Raw genomic sequence first — 9,364 nt, forward strand, 5'->3', positions numbered from 1 at the left:
AAAGTTCTGGAACACTGATGGCTGTTGCCAACACATACACATACACACACACACACACAAAGCAAAGTAAAATAATACTATAACACAATATTTTAAATAGAGTGCTAACAATTTCCGTCATCACTGTCATCACTGTCATACCGTTTCTCATCAATTTGCCTGAACGGGCACCAGTGACATCTCCATTGTGAAACTTGTTGTTTCTGTTTTTAGCATATCGAATGTGCCACGGGTAGCTTGCGAGGCTCTGCCTTGTGGGCGAGACACTCTTGGTAGCTTTCCAGGCTCTCCAAGAGGGGAAGAGGAATCAACTCGTGTTGGCCGCGTGCAAGGCCTGCCCCCATGCAATGCAAATTCTCCAACCCGACCAAGTAGTTTTGATGGTTAAATTCAATGTATACATGTTTATTGTAATTGATTCTGAATTTGGAGCTGCAGCCATTCAATTATTGTTTGGATTTATTTCTTTTTAATAAATTTTATTAAAATCCATTTGACTCAGCTATATCACTTTTCGGAATATATCCTGGAGAGGCAAATGAGTATAGTAAAAATAACATCTGCACTTATATATTCATTGCTGCACTGTCTACAATAACCAAAATGTGGGAAAAAAAACCCAAGTGCCCAAAAACAGATGACTGGTTAAAGAAACTTTGGTACCTATATGAAATGGAATACTATGCAACTGTAAAAAAATGAGGTCATGAAATTCACATATAAATGGATCAACATTGGAAAGTATCATGTTAAGTGAAATGAGTCAGAAAGAGAGGGAGAGATATAGAAAAATTGCACTCATCTGTGGAATATAAAGTAACAGAACGGGAGACTAACACCCAAGAATAGTAGAGATAAGTACCAGTAGGTTTACTCCTGGCTTGGAAACCAGCCTCAAACGTTGGGGTAAAAGGCAGCTCAGATAGAGAAGAGAGCACCAAGTAAAGGGTATTTGGGGACCAGCTCAGTTTGGGAAATGCGTACTGAATGCAGACTATATATCAAACACAATGGCCACTCAATGCCTCTAGTGCAAACTACAACACCCAAAAGAAAAGAGAACAAAAGGGAATGCCCTGCAACAGAGGTGGGGTGGAGGGGAGGGTGGGAGTGGTTGGAGGGATACAGGGATCATTGGTGCTGGAGAATGGGCACTGATAGAGGAATGGGTACTCAATCATTGTATGACTGAAACACAAGTACAAAAATTTGTAAATCTGTAACTGTACCCCACAGTGATTCACTAATAAAAAATTAAAAAAAAACCTGTGATTTACAAAGTTGCTCATTATGCATTTATTTCAAGCATTTAGTGTTCCACTACCACCAGTGTCTTTCCCTCCACCAATCAATATCCTGCTTACCTTCCAATCCCAACCACCCCCTTAGGGACATGAAAAATTTACTTTGTATTGCTTAGTCCAACAGAACTTTAAGAAATGTTAAATAGAATGACCAGAACATAAATCAGGAAGAGTGAATTTATAATTTCTCTATAATTTTTGACCTGTGCAAATACAAAAATTAAAACCATTTAATATTTTATAATAAAGTGCCTATCCTAATTTACATGTATGTTTTCAACTCTGGAATCTAAATTATATTACATTAAATTTTATTTTTTACTTTGATCTTATTATGATACTAGTCATGTATCACCTGTCTCTAACAAAACTTTTTTTTCTTAAGATAAATTATTTATTTTTTTAAAATTTTTATTAGAGAATCAGTGTGATGTACAATTACAAATTTATGAACTTTTGTGTTTGCATTTTACTCATATGGTGATTGTTTACCCATCCCTCCACCAGTGCCCATTGACCTCCACCGATGATCCAAGTATCCCTTTCACCACCCACAGTCCATCCCCCACCACCCGACCCTGCGTCTGTGGCAGGGCATTCCCCTTTGTTCTCTCTCCTTTTGGGTGTTGTACTTTGCAACAGAGGTATTGAGTGGCCATCAGGTTCGGTCTATAGTCTACTTTTAGCTTGCACCTTCCAACCCGAATGGGTCCTCTCGACATCCTCTACTTGGTGTTCCCTTCTCTATCTGAGCTGCCTTTTCCCCTAGCATGTGAGGCCAGTTTCCAAGCTGTGGAGCAGACCTCCTAATCCTTATCTCTACAACTCTTGGGTGTAAGTCTCCCACTCTGTTATTTTATATTCCACAGACGAGTGCAATCTTTCTATGTCTCTCACTCTCTTTGTGACTCATTTCATTTAATATCATACTTTCCATGTAGAACCACTTATATACAAATTTAATGACTTCATCTTTTCTAACAGCTGCATAGTATTCCATTGTGTAGATGTACCAGAGTTTCTTTAACCAGTCATCTGTTTTTGGGCACTCTGGTATTTTCCAGATTGTGGCTATTGTAAACAGTGCTGCAATGAACATAAACCATTTGCCTCTCCAGGGTATATTCCCAGGAGTGGTATTGCTGGGTCAAATGGGAGCTCAATTTCTAATTTTTTTGAGAAGCATCCATATTGTTTTCCAAAAGGGTTGAATGAGTCGGCATTCCCACCGGCAGTGAAGAAGAGTCCCTTTCTCCCCACATCCACGCCAACAAGCAGTTGCTTTAGTTCTTATGGATGTGGGCCAGTCTCTGTGGTGTGAAATGATATCTCATTGCTGTTTAATCTGCATCTCCCTGATGATTAGTGAAATTGAGCATTTTCTCATGTGTCTTTTATCCATTCGGGTTTCTTCTTTGAGAAAATTTCTGCTCATTTCCATCCCCCATTTTTTGATGTGGTTGGGAGTTTTCTTCTTGTAGAGTTCAACCAGTGCCTTGTATATCCTTGATATCAACCCCTTATCAGATGTGTATTGGGTGAATATCCTTTCCCATTCTGTAGACTGTCTTTGTATTTTGGTCTCTGTTTCTTCTGAGGTGCAGAAGCTTCTTAGTTTAAGGCAGTCCCATTTGTTTATCTCTGTTTTCAGTTGCTTGGCCAGTGGTGTGTTATCTTTGAAAATACATTTAGCTTCAATGTCGTGGAGGGTTGTGCCAACCTTGTTTTCCATGTACCTTACAGATTCTGGTTTGATGTTGAGATATTTAATCCACTTTGACCTGACTTTTTGACATGGCATTAAGTAGAGATCTAAGCGCACTTTTTTGCATGGTGCTGTCTAGTTTTGCCAGCACCATTTGTTAAAGAGGCTTTTCTTCTTCCAATTCACATTTTTTGTTCCCTTATCAAAGAATCTTTTGGGGGATATAAGGTCATGTATAAATCTATTAGCCCTCTCCTCTTATTTCTTCCTTCAAAGCCAGTATTTCCTTGGTGATTTATGATCTTCTCAATCTATCCAGAAATGATAGGGCGGTGTTGAAATCTCCAACTACTATTGTGTTGTTCACAATGTCTTTCTTAAGGTCTGTTAGCAGTTGTTGTAGGTATTTAGCTGGTCCCTCATTGGGTGCATACATATTTAGGATTGTGATTTCCTTCTGCTGTACATATCCCTTGGTTAATATAAAATGGCCTTCACTATCCCTTCTAAACTTTTTCAACCTTAAATCTATGTTCTCTGATACTAGTAATGCCACTCCAGCTTTTTTGAGGTAGTTGTTTGCTTGCAGTATTGTTTTCCATTCTTTGACTTTGAGTCTGTGTTTGTTCTGGCTATTCAGATGTATTTCTTGCCAGCAGCAGAATATTGGATTCTGTCTCTGAATCCATTTTGCCATTCTGTGTCTCTTAATTGGTGAATTTAGACCATTTACATTGAGAGAGATTAGTGTTATTGGATTTTGCGCCATCTTTCTGTAAGGGTTTGTTGTGCATGTAGGGGTCTTTCTTGTGTCACACTAGCCCCTTTAGTCCTTCGTTTAGGTTTGGTTTTGAGTCAATGAAGTTCCTGAGCTGTTGTTTATCCCCAAAATAGTGTATCATTCCTTCGAGTTTGAATGAGAGTTTAGCCATATAAAGTATTCTTGGTGAAGCGTTGATTTCATTGAGTTTTTTCACTATATCCCACCACTGCCTTCGGGCTTGGAGGGTTTCCTCCAATAGGTCTGCTGTGAATCTAAGCAGTGTTCCTTTGTATGCGATTTCCTTCTTTCACCTTGCTGCTTGCAGTATTGTATCTCTATCCATGACATCCATCATTATAACTATGATATGTCTTGGAGGTTTTCTGTTATGGTCTTTTTTAGTTGGCCCCCTTCAGGCTCCTTAAATATGGATGCCCGCATTCTCCAGCTCTGGGAACTTTCCAGCAATAATTTCTTCGACTGTGGCTTTTTCACTGGGGTTGGTTCCCTGTCCTTTTGGTACTCCAATAATTCTAATGTTGTTCCTCTTGAGATCATCCCCTAGGACTCTGATTTGTATTAGAGCTATTTTTAGGTCTCTTCCCACCCATTGTTGTTGCCTGTAGGCTGCCTGCAGCTCATCTTCAAGCTCACTGGTTCTGTCTTCTGCTTTAGTCATTGTATTGTTGAGGGAACCCACTGAGTTTTTTATTTCATCTATCGAATCCTTCATTCGTGACTTTTCTTTTTGTAGCTTTTTAATTTTTGCTCTCATTTCTTCCCATATTTTGTCGGCTGTCTGTTGTATTGTTTCTGTCAGGTCTTACTTTAATTTAATGGATAACTTTTCAATCTTTATGTTGAGTTCATTGAACATCTTCAGCACTTTAACTCTGATTTCTTTATCGGAGAGCTCAAGTTTGTAGGAAATGTCTATTAAGGCTTCTGGAATCCTTTCATTGTCCTCTCCTTGTGGTGGGGATTTGTGCTGTTTCTTCATGTTGTTGTGGTAGTATGGAAGAGGGACCTTCTATTCACTATCACTGTTCCCTCTTGTTGTGAAACAGGAATCTGGATGGTATCGGTCAATGGTAGTAACCTTTTTATTATCCCCTTCTAGAACATGTCCTTCCTCTCAGATGTTCCTCTAATCCTTTGGTGAGGACTAAGATGATGCTTTCAGAGAATGTGTTCTATACTGGGCTTTGCACGGGTACTTGTATTTATTGGTATTTGGGTGAAATTAGGTTAGACTACTGGCTTATCATCTTACTGTTCTTTGGATAGTTAGGATGCTACTCATGCACATAGGTAATAAAGGCTTAGATGTAACAACAGTTTGCTTGATGCTGGAAAATAACTGCGGCCCACCTGAAAAGAGGCCATGCCCACTTTGCCTAGGCCATGCCCCTGATGATTAGGCCACGCCCCTCTCCCCCGCAATAGCACACGCCAGTGCCGGGAGAGAGAAGGGGGGAGAGAGAAGGGCTGCGGTACTTGGGGGCGGCGTGCCAGGCACTAGGGCAGCAGTCTGGAGAGACAGGATGGCTGGGGTGCTCAGGGTTCAAGGAGCACGCTGGGACGCAGTCTAACAAAACTTTTAAAGCAATTCTAAATTAATATATTGTAAAATTAACATAAAATAAGTAAAGCCTACATATGTAAATTTTCTTCCAACATTTTATATGAACACTGGTTCATAAATCAATCCATGATGGTTTGCTACAGCAATTCAATATTCCAATACCAATCTTAACAATACATGTTGCCTCCATAATTGTTTACAATTTTCCCAACTACCCCTTAAGCCTACCTCATATCAGGCACTCAATAATTTATTTTATATTACTTGTTATCAATAAGTTGCTTACAGAATAATCAAAAAATGTTTCTTATAGAAAATTGTTGCATCTCACAATGGACACATGAAGTCCTTGAATGAGGTATTACTGAGATGTTGTTACCCAGCCACAGCCATGCTCAAGACCCCTCTCACATGTTCAGATAAACCTCATGCATGAAGGAACCCACAGAGGAACCCAGGTGTGCAGGACCCAGGGCTGAGATCTCCAAACTTGCTCGAATCGGGACTAGGCTTCTTCCACCCAGATCTGCCATTTTCCAGTAGCCAGGCAGTCACACCCAGAAATTGCCCTTGGCGCCATGTAATCCCATCAAAGCCCAATATCCAGAGACTATAAAACCAAGCTCCCGGAAGTGCGTGGCCGCTTTTGGGGCTGCATAACAACTAATAGCCTAGTTTCCCTCTCAGAAAAACTGGCAGCTACCGAGTTTCTTTCCCACATAAGAGAGACTGGCAAACTCCCCATGGCATATTCATATGCCAAAACCAGTAACAATGATGGGTTTCATTCCCCTGACCCTGAAAGAGCCTCCAATGCAGCATTGTTGGGAAGGATGAGTAAACATGGGTTTCTAAAAAGCTCAGGGTTAGGATGAATGGAGATATTACTGAGACTGTTTGAGAAAATTGATGATCAACAGGATGATGATGATAGTGATGATGATGACGATGATTATAATGATGATGATGATGTTTTGTAAATTAAAATTGGTTGCCTTCTGCATTACATCCCATTCAATTTGGTGTACTATTACTAGATTATCAGTGTAATCAAGCTCTACTCCAGGTCAGAATTTTTAACAGGTGGTAGAAATAGAGTTAAATTTTTTAACGGGGTGGTAGCTTTGGGGTGTAGACATGACTAAACTGCCTGGGTTCCCAGAAGTACAGGTAGGTGGCAAAAGGTAACCCATTCCTACTCTGAGAAAGCCTGGAGATTTCAATCAGAAAACCTGCTTACCTGAATCTTTAGCAGGTTAGTGTCTTGGTCAAGATCATCCTGAGATGATGGAGTTCTGCCAGGGCCATGATGACAATTCTGGAATATGGGAGCAAGAGGTTGTCAGGGTGGGCATCGAGCTGACCCACCCATTCCAGGGTGTCCCAGATATCTCAACTATTCTTTGTTTTTTTTTTACAGTGATCCACATTTAAAGCTTTTGTTTTGAAAAATAAAATACAAAAGTCATTAAGTTGCAAGAGTAGACAGTAATTCTTTCGCTTCTCAGAAATAATACAATGATTTAAATATGGTATTTCATATTATCCACATCAATAAATTTAAGCAGGTGCAAGTGCTCAACAAAAAAAATAGAACAGGTACAGGCAACCGCCAGATTTTGTTTAAAGAATTCTGCTTTCAAATGGACCCATTGAAAACAAATGCCTGGAATACAGCAAAAAAGATGAAAACTACAGCTGTCTCCACAAAAAGCACATGTCGAGCCAGGAGCCTTGCCCATGGGCATATGCAGGGATTCAGGGTCAAGAGCAGGAGAAGCAGATCAGCAGGAAGGCCTTCAGGGGTCCACTCCACACCCCGCCTTCTCTGGAGGGGACTGGCACTGGAATGGGAGCCCACGGGTCTCAGTGCACACACTCCACTGAACTCAGAAGGGAGCCAGTCTGCGAAATCTGTCCTCCGTGCAAAGGCACTGGTCTTCCCTCATGTATGAAAGAGGTTCCTGACTCTGCTACTCCACTTGCTATGTCTGAGGTTTTTCTTTAAGAAATTCAGGTATTTGAAATTCTCTTTTATAGACCCTTCTGCTGTTTTCAAGGATTTGGGGATCAGGTTTTTTAGTTAGGTGAATTGGCATATGGGTCATATCCAAGTTTGGCAAGCATGGGTTCAATCGCTGTCATGTCTTGTAAAACATCTGATGGTATCTTCCCAACCCATTTGGACAGAGCTGCCACAACGACTGGCTTGATGACCTGGTCAGTAGATCTCTCCACTTTTGACAGGGACACTCCCCCAGCTTTCCCAATCATCTCTTCATGGTGTAATACTGAGTGGTTCCATGGAATAGGGAGGAACTTGAAGAGTGTTCTCATCCACCGCTCAGGACGCAAGACAAGCTGTTCACAGTGAACTAACAAGCACATTTTATAACCAACCTCCATACACTGGTTATACATGATCTCTATAGCACGATTCCATTTGGTCAAACAATCCCTATAGCTGTTTAAGTCAAATCCAGCTGTAGTAACTTTTTGAGAAATCATTGAATGTACTAATGCTTGGCCATCTCGAATCATGGGGAGGAATTTGGCATTGGGGGATAACCTAGCAAGGTAGGTCAGGGATTTCAGGGTGAAAGGATCTTTATTACATAGGTACACTCCCCATTGTTAAGCTGGTTCCCCATGCTCAACAATGATTTCTAGTAAAAAAGCTTGCATGGTAGAATCCAACATGTCATCTGTTGCATGAATGTTCTTGCAGTTGGAGGCGCTGAGACAAGGAACGTGGAATAATTAAATGTCATGGTGGGTCCAGGTTCTCTCTGACTATGTGAGAAAGGTAGAGAGCCCCCTAATCCCCTTTTATTGATCATGGTACCTCTAAAGGACACAATACAGTTATGTCACCAAAAACATCAAAAAAAGTCACAGAAAGAACATTGAGGCAGCAGAACATGCATTGTTTCCTTGCATCCTCAGGCCAATAATTTTGGCCTCCAAAAAGAAGATACAAAACCAAAACTTTTCTTGGGTGATAAGCATTTGGATTTATATCCCAAAGATAACTCTGGGCCAGCACCTGAAATCTATACTTCAAATGCAAACTGGACTGGGCCAGAGCCTGAAATCTACAATGCAAAGATCAGGCCTGGCTAACACCTGAGATCTACATGTCAAAGACCAGCCAGGCTTCTGTGAGAAACGGAAAAACTGCCCCTTTTCAATATACTGAAATTATTTTCTGAAGGCAGCTTGAAGAGGGAAAATGTTCAGCTTCATCCAAACCAGTCAGGACACATTAGAAATCTCGGCCATTTTCATGGGTCCCTATGTTTCTGTCTGTAATACGGTACAGAATACATGGGCTCGCCCTGATAGCTCAGTCCAGCCCCAACAGTCATCGGTGACACCAGCCTCATCCAAGGTTACTTTCTCTTTACTGGACCCTGACCATATTTGCTTCGGGGCCGGGATCCCAAGATTGCCCCTAGTTTCCTCTCACATTCATGTCAGGATGTGCATCTAACATGAGTGTGGTACCACTCTGAGGCACACCTCCAACAAAGATTAAAGGCATTTGTTATAGGCAAGAGTGTGTTGGCTTAGATGTTCAGGTTGGTTTGCACCGTTGTCCATGTATCCCTGATAGGAGGTGTTGTCTCCATTCTTTCATTGGGTGATGGCATTCCATGGCATGTTGGCCCGAGTAGAACATGGCCACTGAGCTAAGCACCAGACAGGCCAAGAATACGTTCTGCTTCAGTTTTCCAACCATCCTGATGTTGTTATCTTGTTAGTAAAGAGATATGTCACTCAAATGTTTTGCATAAAATATTCAGGCCATGGAGAGTCTACTTCAGAAAGATGATCAACATCTGGGTCAAGCAAGGTGCCACTGGGCTGCCTGCCCAGCATCCTGGGCCTCCCTACTTCTCCCACCGCGTGGGTGATGCTTGCCCTCTAGGCCTGGCGCCATGCACCGTGGCCCCACCGAGCAGAGCGGACACGATCCAGCCCTAAGTCACTGAGCAGCAACTCTG

At 41.4% G+C, this 9,364-nt stretch overlaps 1 pseudogene; it reads right to left on the minus strand.

The window, feature by feature from the left end:
• Nucleotides 1–7,330: 7,330 nt before the first annotated feature.
• On the minus strand, nucleotides 7,331–9,099 carry LOC101552684 (protein-tyrosine sulfotransferase 1-like; annotated as a pseudogene).
• Between the last annotated feature and the right edge of the window lie 265 nt (nucleotides 9,100–9,364).

The sequence above is a fragment of the Sorex araneus genome, chromosome 2, assembly GCF_027595985.1.
Source record: "Sorex araneus isolate mSorAra2 chromosome 2, mSorAra2.pri, whole genome shotgun sequence".
Taxonomy (NCBI): Eukaryota; Metazoa; Chordata; class Mammalia; order Eulipotyphla; family Soricidae; genus Sorex; species Sorex araneus.